The 16,858-nt window shown below is 38.8% G+C and overlaps 1 pseudogene; it reads right to left on the bottom strand.

Moving 5' to 3' along the window:
* Window positions 1-3,952: 3,952 nt before the first annotated feature.
* LOC122642542 lies at window positions 3,953-16,634 on the bottom strand (annotated as a pseudogene).
* Between the last annotated feature and the right edge of the window lie 224 nt (window positions 16,635-16,858).

Here is a 16,858-nt window from a genome sequence, read left to right as displayed (position 1 = left end):
AACATAAAGCACAAAGCACATATAAAAACTGTGCATGGTTTATTAAATTTCAAATTGTTTCCAAAACTCCAATAGATCCAAAAGCAGCACACCAAAAGAAAAACAAATAATAACCACAAATCAAAGTATTCTGATTGATTTTCTTGAACTATGAAGGTGATTAAATAAAAAAGAACCGCAATGAATCGTAATTTGATACAAAGGAACATGGTATGGACTTTTTTTTTTCCTGAAGAAAATGGGTACAATAAAACAATGACATGGCTTAACACCTGCTCTCGTAACAAAAGGCTGCTTGGCTTCTAGGGGCTAAGAACAGAGAGAAGGGAAAACCCTCCAAACTGTTCTAGCACAAACTCGATTTTATGATTTGATCCTATCATCCTCCGAGGTATCGAAATTTCATTATGCCAAAGGGAGGTTAAACAAAAGCCTAAAATCAATGAAGCTTCGCCAATTTTCTTTAAGGAGGAGAGTAAAACTGACGGAAACAAAACCCAAGAGAACCCACAAGCCTGCAGGCAACGCCAGCCGACCACCACCAAGAACTCTAAATCAATCCCATATCAAATTAGAGGAAGGAGCGAGCAAAACATGTAATCAATAACAAAGGAATAGAATTTCAGCCCTTAAAAAACCTTTCTGAAACCCTAATCGGTTTGAAGGAACTGCAAATTTTTTTTATAACCAGTGAATCATAGAGTAAACCCTAATTCCGAAAACTAGATAGATCAAACAAGATATCAGCTTTAACAGAATTCAATTGAAAATCTCTCCTCCATACCTATTTTGTGAATGGTTTAAACGAATAACCAAATCTCAGATCGCCGATTTTGCCCTAAACAGACATGGGGAATTGAGAAATGCTAGAGCTCCCACGTCAAGAACAGAACGTATTAACGGATCGTCCTGCTCGCAGGATAGAATCAGGGGAAGAAGGTCGAGTCATTTACATCTGCCTTACCATGGAAGGGTGCGGCTCTTATGCGTTGACGCATTGTCATCTTCATTCGGTTTAATACACCGAAACAACAGAACATGATGGTGTAGCTTTATGGATTAATCTAAACCGCTCAATACGTGGGCCATCTCATGAATCTGATAGCTTTAGTCCGTCGATTAATCAATTTGAGCCGTTCATGGATACCTTTCCATTTCTCTGAGGCTTGGCTTTGACTGATTAGCCGAAGTATGTCGGTGTAGTATATTCCTTTCAGGTCTTTCAGGTTCCATTGGTACACCAACAAACCTTCTTGTTAGTGGTGCAACTCGTCCGGTTGGGCCGGGGCCGGGCCGGGTGTGTGGCAAAATCATGATTTCAAAAATCGGAATCAGATTTGTTGAATTGGTCGATTTAAATCATAATCAATCATGTTCGATCCTGATTAATCGATTGTTCTAGAACGGCTGATTTAGAGTTTTTGGGACTGATTCCGTTAAGATTATCCGTAGGGACCAATTTGACCCTTGATTCAGAGTTAAAAATCCTTAGTGCAAGCCTAGGCTAGGTTGGCAATACATACCTCACACCAAACCAATGGCTTTAAGATTTGGCAAAATCTCAACTAAACTTTGAAAAAGAATAAGGGATTGACTTTCTTCCCGTTCCATGGTTGGGCAAAAATGGCCCCTCTCTCTCCTCCCCGGTAGTGGTGGATTCTCTTGTAGTTGATAGCTAAAGTCCCAATGGGCAGATAGATAGGATAGGACCCGAAAAAACAAAAACAAAAAATCTTGTGAGGATACATGTCTTTCTGCTTCCATAAATGCCCATCCATGGTGTCACTCAAAATTTAAAAAAGACATGTGTTGTCATGTAACCATACGTGAAGAGTTGCTACTCTCCACGCACTAGGAGTTGATCCAGACATAGAAATATTTGAGTACTTGAAATTTCAACCAAAACTTTGAAATAATTACGAGGGAGAGAGTTCTCTGAGCAAGCGACATAAAGAGCTCACCAATGAGGAGCCATGAAATGATTTCATACATAGGGGTAGACAGCCCATTTCATGTATGGAGAAGATAGAGAGAGGGTGAAGAGTAGGATCATTATCGTCTCATGTTCCTTGTCTGGTACAGTGGTCCAGTTCCTCTCATAGGGGGCGACAGGAAATGACGATCTAACCCCCTATCCGAATACACTGCCCGAGGGAGGTTAAAACGTCATTTCCACCTCCCTATGAGAGGAACTGGATCACTATATCGAGCAGAGAACAGGACGGGAACAAAATTCTGAAGTGTACCCTTCATCTTTGGTTATGAGTATCTTTTCCCTCATTATAATATGGGTCTGGTTTTTGTGTATGATTGTATATGTGCATAACTCGCGCTTTGGCCCTTCGTCTTTAAAAATAAAAACTAAGAGAGTTAAATACGTGGAGAAAGTTTTCCTTCACTATGCGATGAAGGCTCACCACACCATCCTAGGGTTCACAAACTCTTACAGGGTTTTAGTATGTTCCCAAGAATACCATCACACGGCGCATTTGAAGTCCCACGGTGAATGGATTCTCTGTGGCTCAAGGAAAACTTGGTCCTAAATTCATTGTCTGATATTGTTTAGTCCCATTTTCTCAATTCTACCCTTAGAAGCCAACTTATGGGCAATGGAAATAACATCCATTCTCTTCCTTTGAGCATTAATATGATCAAAGGATTTCATCAACATAGTAACATCTACCAAAATATTAGACACTTCCTATGGCCAACCAACCTTCTTGAGTACCTTGCGTGAGCCACTCAACTACTTTTTGCAATCTGTCCAGATGCCCAGCCCTGCTCCTTTGCTCTCTGCAACCCTTGTAGCATTCCCCATATGTCTGGTTCTTGTGACGTTCCTAAAAGACCATGGTCCATTGAAGCAGTAACAAAGTGGGACAGACACAAAAGGATTGATGCCTAGCCTACAGTTTGCGAACATTGCTCATAACTACCATCACAAGTGATAATCCCTAGTAATCCTCTAGGGACATAATAGTATCATGAAAAAGGACCAATCACAGGATACTCAGAATGATCAATCGTTGTAGGCAATAGCTTTAGATGAGGATTGGGTTTAGTATTCTGGAGTAGAACATCATTCCTGCAAATCCAAATGAAGTAGAAGGATATAGCCATCACTGAAATAAGAGTTTGTTTGTCCTTCTTTAGGATGGAGGGATCAGATATAAAGGAAGCAACCAAATCATAAATCGACAGAGCAGAAAAGGCCTCAATCCTAAAATTTAGTGGCCCCGCAGCAAATATTCTTTTTGTAAAATTATATGAGAGATAAATGGCACCCTGTTTTACTGCATTCTTAAAGAAACAAGAGTATGGATCTACATTTAGGAAACATAGTAACTTATCTTTTGTAGTTATAGCATTGACAAGAAATTTTCATCAAAACAAAACAAATTTAGGTTGGATCTTGAGGTTCCAAATAAAATTCCAGACTTTCCTGCTACTGTTATCATTCACAATATTAGAGAATCAGGTATACTAAAATTAGGAAGAAAGGGTATCCACGGATCCTTCCAAATATCAATGAGATGACCATTACCCAATCTTCTACAAATCATGTCTTAGCAAGGGTACAACTTTTACAATACTACTCCAACCAGCAGAACCACGTTTCACTAGAAAGATTATGAAACAAGTCCCTTATTAGGGAAATATTTCCTTCTCAATACCTTAACCCACAAAAGATCTGGTTGGGTAAGGATTCGCCACGCCAATTTAAGAATTAGCACAAAGTTATGAATAGATAACCGTCTAAAGCCTAGGCCACCCAATGATTTTGGTTTGCATAAAACCATCCACCCAATAAAACCATTTCCTCTTATTATCATCTTCCCCTCTCCATATTTTAGCAGAGATTAGAGTCAAGCTTCAAACATAATCTTGGGGGCATAATGAAACTTGACATCCAATAAGTTGGTATAGAACTGAGAAAAGGTTTTTTTAGTATCGATCGTCCAGCCTGGAATAAAAGAGGAATCTTCCAGATTCAACAGCATGGGGGGCCATGACCACAGTACTAGGTTCTCTATGTTAGTGATAGAAATGATGTGCCCAATAGCCTATACAGTACAATGAAGTTACAAAGATTTCTGGGAGCTTTCCATTTCTTCTGCTGAGGTGAAGAAAACTGACTTAGTTGGATGGTCCCTCACAGTCAAGCTTAGTACATCAGGCCTTGCATAGTGCCCGACCACATCAAAATCAAACTTTGCCCGTACTATTTCTCCAAGATCTGCATATCATTTGAACCAAAATATGAGACCTTCATTGATCACAACAATTGAAAAAAGAAAACAACATGAAGGTTCTTCACATCAACAACCCAACCCCCCCAAAAACAAAATCTTGATACTGGTAGGGTTTAAGATGGTCCACCAACCCCAACAATTTGTTGTGAACCAAGTTGTTAAGGGCCTAATCTGAAACATTGCCAGCAGTCCTAGGGCTTTTGGTATATTGCTAGGTTCCTAATATTTATTTGGGTTCAGAGGCACAGAGAGTCATGAGTTCACAGTCACAGCTGGAAATTGAGAGGGTAATCTGGATTAAGTGAGAGCAGACATAAGACGGAAATCCAGAAGGGATCTATTTAAACAAAAGGCAAGAATGAGTGATATGAACGTCAGCACTAGAGCATGTGGACTGTTAAAACCCCAAGAGGTTAAGGACCTAACTTCATGTTTTGATCAGTCCTAGGGATTTTGCATTGGTTAGGTTCTTACAACATGCTTGCCAAGGGAAAACCAGCCAAGATGCATAATTTACAGGGTCTCTAAAGGGACATCATTAAAGCAAATCATCTTGATCAGATTATCCTAAGCACCTTATCCAAAGAAGTTTTTCTTGGGAACTCGATCCAGTGATGTACCGTAAATCACTGGAGGTTAAGATCATTCAGTGTATAAGCCTTCAGCGTAGGAGAAACTTTGAAAGGGATCAGCCAGAGGCTGGTGTTCTATAGTAGTATAGTACACACCCCAAGGTCTAAAGTATTCACATGCATCCTTTTGTTACAATCTGATAAGTAACTACCCTAAACAAATAAAATTTGATAAATTCACATTTAAGAGGTTTAAGTACCAATTAAATTGATTTCTTCTTTTCTTTTTCCCTTCATTGGGGTGCAGTGACTTGCATTAAATTCACCTCGAGGAGTCGAGGTATCTATTGAAAAGTGAAGTCTTCCCACAAAGTCTAAGTATACTTCATCTCTCCCCTTTTTCCCCTTCAATATTTATTTTGGGGTAGGGGGAGGGGGAGATAATTGATGGTTTTGTTGATCCCACCTTACTTGTGTAGTTTAAGACAGGCCTATGCTGAAGTACTTGCAATCAATGAGGGCCTGTATTTGCTTAAGATAACACCTTGGCTGGGAGTGAATTCTACAGTTGCTTGAGTATAACTTCCATCAGTATCTTATTACTAATCTAATATGTTAATTTAACATGTATTGACAAAATCATAAGATTCGAATACATTTCCCGTTGCAATAATCTCTGACATTTCCAGTACATCCACATGTATCCAAGACATGGTTCTTGAAACTGACTTATGATACTTTTATCCACACTGATACTTTAAAGTTAAAACCTTAAAAGTATGCATTAGTATCCTATGCTAGGTTACAGTCCAATATGTATCAGTTTTTCCAGCCAGTTAATTTGACATTGACAGTGATAGGATAATAAAAATTTCGTAAAAAAACTGGCGGAGTGTCAAAAGCATCAGTACTGATGATATCATTGAGTTACGATACATAAGAATAACACTTCATACATAAGCAAAGCATCCAAGAGAGGGGCTGTAATAGTTAAAGCCCATCCTATTTTAATTTTTTTAACACTCGCTTCCTTTCCGTTCAACTCTTAAGAGTTTTCTACAGCGTTCTTCTCCAAATGACCAATGCTTGTGGTCAGGGTTGGATTACATTGAATTTGAGGTACCAACACAGAAATAAACAAGGTTGGTTTTTCACCCTTTAGGTTCACATTTATTACTTGTTTTAGTCCATTAAGTCACTGGAGGATCATACTCCCATAGATAATGTAGTGCTAAAGTAGTAATAATAAGTGGATTCTAATGTATGCTCTGGATCCATTCAATGAAATGCTTATCCATTTCACAGGTGGCTTAAGCATCCTACCTTACTACTAGTAAGCACATACTTTGACATGACATCATGATAGGTTACTTCAAATTATTTTTGAGAACCTTTTTTAACCCCTAACTTAAAAAACATTTGGGAATAAGACAAGGGGCAATCAAAAGAGGTGTCAAGTTCTAAATACACCTATAGAGGTGTCATTTAGATGGTCCCTATATATATATATAGAATTGTAAGTCATTTGTCTTGATTGAAGGCAGGAGGAAAGTGACTGTACCTAGATCAGCTGAGATGAGGGCCTCCCCTTCATAATTTGGTCCTGCCAAAACTGCACCTGATGGTGAAATAATGACACTTCCCCCAGCACATACAACAGAATTTAGTGAGAGTTCTTCATCTCTATTCACAAATACATAATCAGGTGGAGGTGGGGTAGTCCTTCCTTTGGCAGAACTGGTTTGCAGCGAGAACAAAGCATCTACCCTCAAGAGCGATGTGTGTCATGGATGCTTGCCATACATCTCTCGCTTCAGCATTAGGTGCGCAATAGATTTCAACACCTAAAGAAATATGGATCTTGTGAGATTAGTGAATAAGAAAGGGCTTCAAGATTTTTTCTTTATTTTTTAAATAGCAACAAACTCCAAAAAAATTAAAAAATAGTTGTTGTTCCAACTAGTAGAAAAGCAAAATTGCTTTAAAATGCATGAGAATGATTCATCAAGGTCAGAAAAACATGGAAATCCAAAACTCTGTATCCTAAAGTGAACATCTTTGACTTGACATTTACTAGTGTTACTGGGCTTTAAATGCAAACAACTTTCATACAAGAAGAGCATTAAAAAGAAGGCATCCACGTGTCTCACCGCTGCCCCAACCCAGCAGTGCAATAAATATGTGCAAAAGACCTATCAAATTTCTGTGTCACAATGGCCAAAAGTTGAATTGGTCGGACAAGTATCTAATACAACCCATTCTGTTTGGACTGTTTGGCATATCCCCATTATTGCAATGATTTCACACCACAAGCAGTACCATTTGGGTTGGATCTTACACAAGAGTTATATGGGTCAAATTATAGACCACTAGATCCTCCAAATCAGAACTGCCAAGTGGTTGTTCTCAACCACTATGCATGTGCACCATGTGTGTTCAAATGCAGAGGATGTTCTCAACAAAGAATATTAATCTACAAACAGAGATAAGTTTAATCCTACTCAACAACATGGAAAGTATCAAAAAACACAATTGCATCTACCAAACAGGTGAAAAAAGAATTTTTTTTTAAAAAAAATCAGAAAAAGTACATCTTCAGAAACAAATTTGCTTGGAAAGGAAAGATACAATAGCACAAAATGTAAAATTCTAATGCCAGAATGTTTTACCTTTAGCATACATTGCTGTTCTTAGTAGAGGCATTCTATTTTCCCAGCAAATGGCGGCACCTATCTTTCCAATAGGAGTCTGATACACAGGAAGAGTTGATCCATCTCCAGGCCCCCATATTACACGTTCCAATCCTGTTGGCACAAGTTTACGGTGTTTTCCAAGGTAATTCCCAAGGGAATCCAGAAAGAGAACCGTGCAACAGAGTGTGTATCCATCTCTCTCTATCACACCCATTACTATTTAAACTTTATACTTTCCAGAAATGGATGCTAATCTCTCAACTTCAGGACCTGAATATACAAATTCATCACCAAAACTGTATATGAATGACAATATAATCTATACTCAAGTACCAGCCTGATGCTACCCACCTAGGCTCAATGAGTTACACTTTCACCATCTTTCATTAGATCAATGCAACAGTTTAGAAAGGATGCTAGCATTAAAATATAAGTTTGTGAGGCTTTGGGAGAGGTAGACCAAATGGATTCACCAAGTAGGGAATCACAACATATAATTTGATGCGGGGTTCATCAGTTTCCATGAAAGTTCCTCAATACAAAGAGAACTGAAAGCCATATCTATTGCACCAATTCCAATGAGAATGGGAGTCACTGCAGATATTTGATAGCATACTTATTGCAAGCAAGGATCGAGATCTCGGTTTTGGACCTGGTTTCAGGCTTGACGTGCTGGATCTCATTTCAAGGTTTCGACGCTGGGTTTCGTCCATGGACCTCCCTGGGTCGAACCTTGGGTTTCAACCAGAAGTTTCGACCTTGGGTTTCATTTCAGCCAACGCCTGAAACCAAGACAACTCGAAGATTTTGGTCAGTTTCAATGGAGATTTAGTTCCATGATTGCAAGTGATTGTTTATATTCACAAATCATCAAGGACTTTACAAAGTTATGGTGCAAGATAAACATGGAAAGATTTGCAACAGCTAAACTGTAACTTTTGTATTCTTTTTTTTATTTTTATTTTCAATAAGTAGAACTGCTCTTTTCATTTTCTTCTTTCTTCTGGGGGGATAAGCAGGGAATCCTAGGGCTCTATAGAGATTATCATATATAAATCCTTATTTACATCCTGTAATATTTATAACCATTAGTAATGATGTCATTTTAAGAAGATAATATATCTCATACCATAGAGCTGACATACCCATCTTGCTATTCTTTTTTCCAGTATAAGGAAAGGATTAAGAGGAGAAAAATATCACCTGATAGCATGGAAGAGGATATGTTCACATTAATGAATTGGGGGAGGGAGTAGAGCATGGTTTTGCTTCATGAAGTATAAATAAGGTGCTTCCAGGTAAATGGCCATTGAGATATACTACAATAATGGTGATACACGAAGAAGGGCAATGTCAGGTAAAAATGGGTGTACGAATATGGAGTATGCCGACGATGATATCCCCAGTGCTCACATGATTAGTATATGGAGAAGTAACCTTAAAATATTAGTAGAGTTCATGAAAACAGTATGTCCACAAGTGTCTACATGCTTTCATCAATACCAGATGGAAAGTATTTTATTCATTTCCTGAAGTTAAAAGCGTCAAAATTTTTGGCTTCCAACTTTCTTAAGGAACTTAAATGACTGTGAGCTGCAACTGTTGATATGTTCTTCAACAAGATCGGATGGATATGCTTTGCTTCAGAGCAACTAGACACAAAAAGGTTTGGACATGCAACTTCAGAGAAATCTTTTCTATCAGATTCGCCTCCTGCTGCTCTAGTAGCTTCAGAACTACTTATTTCTCAGTTAGGTCATCAGACCCTCCAAATCCTCCCAAATAAAACTTGTTAAGGAACCTAGTAACCTACTGCTTAAAAGTGGCCTGGCATTGATGAGTTACTAAAAGAAAGAGTAGCATCTATAGAAAAATGTATACATGCATTACATAAAAAATAAAGAGAGGGAAACATTTTAATCATCCAGATCCATTTGGTGACTTCTCCGGACATTCTTGTAGTTCATTGTACATCCTACAGATTTAGTGAATATGTTTTCAGGTAACATGTGATGCCTTTTCACCAAAATAGAGAATTTATATCAATTCATTTCAGTATGATGCAATCTATCTACTGAGGAATATTTAACCTTTCTTGGCCGTGACTCTTAGAATATCTTTGGCATTTCAACAGATATACTACCAAAATTTGGGTGGACGGCCAAAAAGGAAAATAATCCGAAGGATGACCTTTTTCTGTATGTTGGAAATTATGGAAGTAGATTTGATGAACTTTCAAAAGTAGATTCACTTCTTGATCTTCATCATTATGTCTACTTTTCCTCTAGGCTGCTTCTTCACAATGTTGTGTATGATTGAGGCTTGGGAGTCTTTTCCTAGCCCCCAATGGTATAGAGATAAGCATGAAGCCCATGAAGAGGGGATTCTACACTTTTTTTTTTCTTTCTTTGCACTCATTGGAAAAACTTCATTCACAAAAAAGAAAGAATGGGAGATAAAGACCAGAAAAGGTAGGCACTTCAACTTCATTGACACTAGCACAGCCATCCATAGACATGTTGTTTATTACAAAGGCAGCCTTCTTACAGAGCCCAGGGCACGGACCTTCAACTCCTGTAGAGTATAACAATGTAACCATAATAGGATTAAAAAATTTAGAGAAAAAAAAAGTATCTCAGTGCACGAGACTCCTGCTACTGCAGGATCTGGGGGCAAATGTACACATCCTTAACCTCGCTCCGCAGAGAGGCTGTTTCAATGTTTTGAACCCGCCACCTGATGTTTGTAATAGTGCAACTAAACCGTTGCACCAAGGCTCGCCCACTCATTATCAGATTCTATATCTTCTATAAAAAAACACTAAGACATCCCATTTTCAACAATAACTCATAACAGCATTTCTAAAAGGGGGGGGGGGGGTAACAGGGGAGCTTTGGATTCACTAAATCCAGCAACACATTCTCATGCAAAAAGGTCAGAAACCACCATTTCATGGTTCCTGCCAAAATATCACCTGTGCCGAAACACAGCAGAAAATATATTTCTATACACTTATGCAGATAAATATCCTAGAATTGCCTACAGAGTTAAACTTTAAATCCTTAACCATATAAATGAATCCATTAAGAACGTAATTGTTATCATTTGATAATGCTGAATGGAATCACCAATATCTTTGGTGAACCCATTAGATATGGGTCTTGATCCTCTAAACAAATGAGCCACATGTTGGCCAAACAACGGTCCAGGGATCAAACCATGGTTCCCTAGGGAGACCAAGATATTTATCTTTAGGGTTTTGCACGCTGGGTTAGCCCATGGTGTCCCATGGGTGCCCCATTTTAATTTTAGGGTTTCCCATGGTCGCCCATGGGAACCCCAGTGCATCCCTATTAGGGTTTCTCCTTCCCTATTGCATTCCATAAAATTAATTATCACAATAGGGACGGAGAAATTTGTCTCTAGTCCATCACATGGCAAGAGGGATCCATCCCATACTCGAATGCGCAGCGAAATTAATCGATTCGAGTTTCTTTCGCATCCCATAAATATTAATAATCAATGAGCGAGAAGGAATTAATAAAGAACTGCTAACCTGGTGAGCCTCAAGCATTGCTCCTCCAATAGACAGTGGTTCTTCCTCCATAAGCGCTCCAAGCAAACAGTCCAACCTCCAATGGTGCTACCAAGGTTCTACACGCCAATCCCGGATGCCCTCAAACTCCTCGCCACAGATCTAGGGTTTCACAAACCCTAACTCTCAAACACAGTGAGAAAAGCAAGAAGAAGAAGAGAGATCACAAGAGGGAGAGAGAGAAACCAAAAACGTAGGAGAGAGAGTGTATCTGCTCCAAAAACGTGGAGAGCTTCTCCTTACGCTTTTTATGGTCCCCTATTTATAATAATAGGGTTTAATTAAATCCTAGATAGATTTAATAGAGCCCTAGTGAGAGTCGACTCTCTCTCTCTCTCGATCGCGTTCTGTTTAAACTCAAAGTGCTACATAGGTGAAGAAGCGAGAATCTAATAGGGAAAGTATTAATTAGATTCTTTATTTAATTATTAATGGATAATTACAATTAGCACCAAATCCATTAATTAAATAAAGAGCCAATTAAATTAGCAAATTCCAAATAACTCCCTATATGATAACAATTTATCATATACAACCCCCACTACTCAACACCATCATTATGGAATCTAGGGCATGTACACATGTCTTGCCAAACCCCAATCCATAGTACATGTCCATATAAGAGCGTATGTGCATCCGATCGGGTCCCGCAAAACTCGATAAAACACTTTATTTGAAATAACTATAAATAATGTATCATTTTATGTAAAATAAAATTTGCAAAACCATTTCCAAAACGGCTCGATCCAGTTACGATCCGACCATGCACGAGCAGTCTCTATCTTGGTGTTCCCCAATCGGGCGTGGTGACCGTGTTGGATAACTCCTTCACTCACAAAGTGTTCACGCATTCCCGAACACCGACTTTGACTCGCTTGAGTCTCGGTCATTGATGAACCAAAGAATGCGATCACACTGCGGTGGGAGGTTCCCTCAGTGCGGTGTCGGTGACACATGTCTATCCCTTCCTACATCCGGCGAATACATGAGGAATCGACAAAGTAGATTCTTCGCCAATGCACACATCAAACATGTGAGCACTCGCATTCGTCACGACATCACATGTCTAGGCATACCCAATCTGACGACCATATGATAAGGTGCCACCCAAACCCTAGTCGTGACTACCATTTTAAGTATAACTTACGGACACATAATGCTTAAAAAGTTTATATCGCATGTGACAATATTAAACTAAAATGTATAAATGTTCAATACAAAGGTGAACCGGGTTGAACCGGACCGAATCGGGTTTGATGGACACACACTTGTCCAACACCACATGGTGAGATGTTGACAACATACACCATGAAGCAGGTCATGTAACTTCATATCAAGGATTAAGATTCCCTTTCTCTTATATTTGGTTCTTTTAACCCCATCTACATCACTTTTCATGAAAATTTCAATTTATACAGTAACTGAAATCTTAACCTTCTCGAGAAGTGGTAACAAGTCATTCTGAGTTTGACTTGTTGTAGACACCACATTTTGACACCTTGGAAGTGCGTCCTGGCAATGATGGTAAAGTTCGTAACTCGTGTGGTGACTGAATGGCAAGAATTACCAAATTACCCCTACCCCACCTTTTGTAACCAACTGTCCCAAATAGAGCTTAAACCCCTAACATAGCCGTATTTAACCATTTTAAGTCCACATTTGAAGTTTCACCCAAATCCAACACCTTTGTGAAAATGATCGTTTTGCCCCTGGCACGATTCTCGGTATCTATACCACCCGATTTAGTCTGAAACACTTTGGATGACCTCATTTGGTCATATTAAGCTTTCACGTAAAGTTTCGGCCAAATCGGGTAATTTTTGTGGAAAATGACCGCTTTACCCCTGACATGGTTCTTGGTACCCGAGCCACCCGATGTGACCTGAAACCATTTGGATAACTTTATTTGGTCATATTGTGCTTACACGTAAAATTTCATGTAATTCTGGTATCATTTGGACCTTGATCGGCGTGAAACACCACTTATGTGTTTTTCTCGATATCCGTGCCATTTTTAGGAAAAATCAGGCCATATCTGCCACACGGATGGAAAGTACATGTTGAGACCTTCGCGGCGATATGTGGTGCATCAAAATCAGCCATTCGGTTTTAAAGATATTAGCATTTGAACTTGGGCCTTTAAAATGGAATCTTTAAATGGTTTATTAAAAAAAAAAAAAAAAAAAAAGGTGGGGCAAACTGAGTTGACCCGAACCGAGTCAACCCAGTCTGACCCGGCCCAGCTGGACTATCGGTAGGGGACAAACCCCCACCATTTAGGCTGAGCCACACAAGGCCCATCACCCATGCCCAGGCTGCACAGCAAGCCTAGGCACAGCAAGCCTAGCCACACGCAAGCCAGCCCATCACTCCTTATCCTAGCCATTAATGCACCAGGGGTCTTTGAGACCTTTCCTCGAACACTTTTTTCCTATAAATAGGAGGTGTTTTAGATAGATTAGGGACGGAGGAAAATTAGTGAAAAATTACCTTCACGTAGTCCTTGATCCCCTCTTTCCATCCATGGTTTTCTTATCCATAGGTTATGCTCCATTACTGATATAAAATTCCGTAAATACCCCTTCTTCACCACTCTTGCCATTCGGAGCAAGTAGAGGCTTTTGGAGGTTTCCGGTGATACTTACGGTCAAAAAAAGGTTACTCAACTGAGCCCAGGCACTTCCACGCTTCAAGGGTATTTTTCCATATTTTTTACTTATTTCTAAGTATTTGTTTTGATTTTCTTTACAACAAAGGTTGTTTTTCAGTTATAAAAATGTTAAAAATAATTCAAGAGTGATAAAAATATGAAATTTTCAGGGATGATGCCTGTCACTATGTTTGACATTCATTAATTTGCTCAAGCTCCAAATCATTTTTTTGTGACATTTTTGCCCCTATAAAGGTTTTCGGATTATGTAAAATCTGAACATGTGGGTGGGTATTTGGACAAAAGTGTTATGACCATGTTAAAGATCATGTTTTGATTAGTGGGAATGGGCTCTGGTTTGATCCAATTCGGATCTGTGATGGGGATTTTGTATTTTTCTTTGTTTTCCCTTCTTTTTTAGCATTTCAGAAAATATTAAAAATAATATAAATGCATAAAAATTCACAAAAAAATTATGGAATGCATATTTCATCATGCTTGATTTTATGGAATCATTATCCACTGACATGCATGTTTGATAGTTTTTATACATTTCCCACCTCATTTAGGGGTATAAATGTCATTTTTCTAATTATAATGAAAAATTCTGGAAAAATAGGAAAAAATGTTTTTATGCATGACATGCTGTTTTAGAATGGTTTAGGATGTTTTCATATGCATACGTGACCATCATGCTTGATAGATATGCATACAAAGTCATTTGCGCCCTCTAGGGGCATTTTGGTAATTTACCAAACGTGAGCCTAGGCTATCATTCTGGAAATATCATTTGGTGTGCTCAGTCATCTTAGGATGTTTAACATCACTTTCAATGCCTATAATGATTCTAAGTGTCTTTTGACACTTTTGCCATTTTTCCCTTAGGGGCATTTTGGTCATTTTGTGACCAAACCTTGCTTAGGACCCCGGAAAGGCTCCTGTTACTTTTGCCGCATGTTTTAACATTTAATAAACATGTTTTAAGCATAAGTCAGCATTTTCATGAATTATCATGCATTTTCTACATGTTTGCCATAACAGGGGCATTTTGGTAATTTTTACCACCCCACATTTCCTTGCCATTTCATGTGCTCTTGATGATCCAAATGCATGATGTTAATGTTATTTAATCATGTTTTGCTTAGTTACAGCATTTAAATATGATTTCATGCCTTTGTACATATTTTGGCCCTCTAGTGGCATTTTCGTAATTTTGGCTATTTTGGCCTATAAGCTGTTTTGTTTATCAATATAATTGTCCTTCTTCATGATATAATTAGACTTGGTTTTCTTTTTTACAGTCAACCATGTTTTAGACCATGGAGTTAGGCTTTCTAATTTAGGTAAAATCCATTAATTAGCTTAACTAGGATGCATAATGTACATAACTATCTAGCCTAGTGATAGTAATCAGGATTAAAACATTCATCTTAATTAGCCTAACTAGGTTCATAAATTTCAATTAAGATAATAAAAAATCTTTAAAAAAAAAATAGTTTAATTAGGTACATAATATGTATAAAACAACAGTACACAACAGAGTTTGGTCTAGGAAGACCGGCCGTCGGCCGAGCGGTTGCTGGGTGCCTAACACCTTCCCAGCCCGTAACTTGACACTTACCCAGAGATTTGGGGCAGACCATCCATTGAGTCATTGGAGTTACTTTAGCGCCCCTTCTGCGAAGGAGGGGCACCATTCATGGGTCCTAGACCCTAAATCTAGGTGGCGACTCCCATTTTCCCATTTTCTTTCTTTCCCCCTGGGTGCATGCTCAGCGACCCTCCGTCAACTGCACCTACACTTGTCAGCCGATTTATCAAGCGAAAAGTGACTTAATCAGTACAACAACCCTTCAATTGGGTAGAGGATTCATCATTTATCACCTTAATTTACCTCTCACAAATCTAGATGCGTGTTCTATTTCATCTTCCAATTTTGATTCACAATGGTTAAAACACAGTACCATCCCCCTACTCTCCAACAATACTTTAAGGTCTAAAACCTCCAACATCAACCCAATTAAGATCCCTTATTTGCCCATATGTAATCTTCACTAACCTTCACCAGATCAATCAATCCCCTTGAACAAGATAATTTGACACAGAAACAACACACTAGCAGAAACTGGTTGCCATCTTCATCGGCTTCATAATTCAATGCTGGATTTCTTCTGTATTCTAGTGGATTAGTGTTTAGTATATGCATTCTGAGCTTGAGTTAGCATTTGGCTAACATGTAAAGAAGGTATAAAGTTTAACCAAGTCTTCTTTCCAGTTTAAAATGTCTACAAGATTAAAAGGGAGTAGTATTGTGGGAGAGGTGAAGTAAAGGATTTCACCAGGCACATCAATGGCTGAAGCATGATACTTCTGGAAATCCTCTTTGCCCTTGGCGGTGCGATAACCAAATGTGACACCAAAGTTGGATCCACGCGGATAACCACCAATAAACGCTTCAGGAAACACAATTAATTGCGAACCAGATGAGGCAGCATCTGCAATCAATCTTTCTGCCTTATCTGCTCATAAGTTAAATGAAAACGAAATGTCACTGTAATTCAGGATCGATCCAAACTTATCTCTTCATAACGTAGTAGTGTTCATGATCTTCCAAAACCCTATAAAACGTCATAACGAAAATTCTAGGGGAAAAAAAATTTTAGTACCTAAAGTGGCGGGAGTGTCGTAGAATATTGTTGAGGCCTGCCTGAACAACGGTGGCTCGAACCATTGGTGCATTAGAATCGACGCCCATGTCAACATCGCCAGCGAAGGGTGCTCCGATCGTTGGAGATGGGACCGGAACCAGAGCCATTGCTCTCTGTTCCTTACCTTCTGGTAGTGTAGTTTCTAATTATTTACTGAATCTAACCTACTCCACAAAATAGAGAAATTCAAATTAGGGGGGTCATTTTTAATATTTTTCATGGAAGGGGCTTGTTCATGAAAAGTGTCTCTCTCTATTCATGAAACACAAGGGCTCCACCAAATTTCTCTTTGCTCTTTCTTAAAGCAAATCAAATCTGAAACCCTTTAGAACTACATCCCCAACCTTGCAAGGCGGATAATTAAAAATCGAAATCCCAAGATCATCT

This window comes from Telopea speciosissima, chromosome 10, assembly GCF_018873765.1.
Source record: "Telopea speciosissima isolate NSW1024214 ecotype Mountain lineage chromosome 10, Tspe_v1, whole genome shotgun sequence".
NCBI lineage: Eukaryota > Viridiplantae > Streptophyta > Magnoliopsida > Proteales > Proteaceae > Telopea > Telopea speciosissima.
The sequence above is the reverse complement of the archived record's forward strand: the minus strand, read 5'-3'. Positions and strand labels throughout refer to the sequence as shown.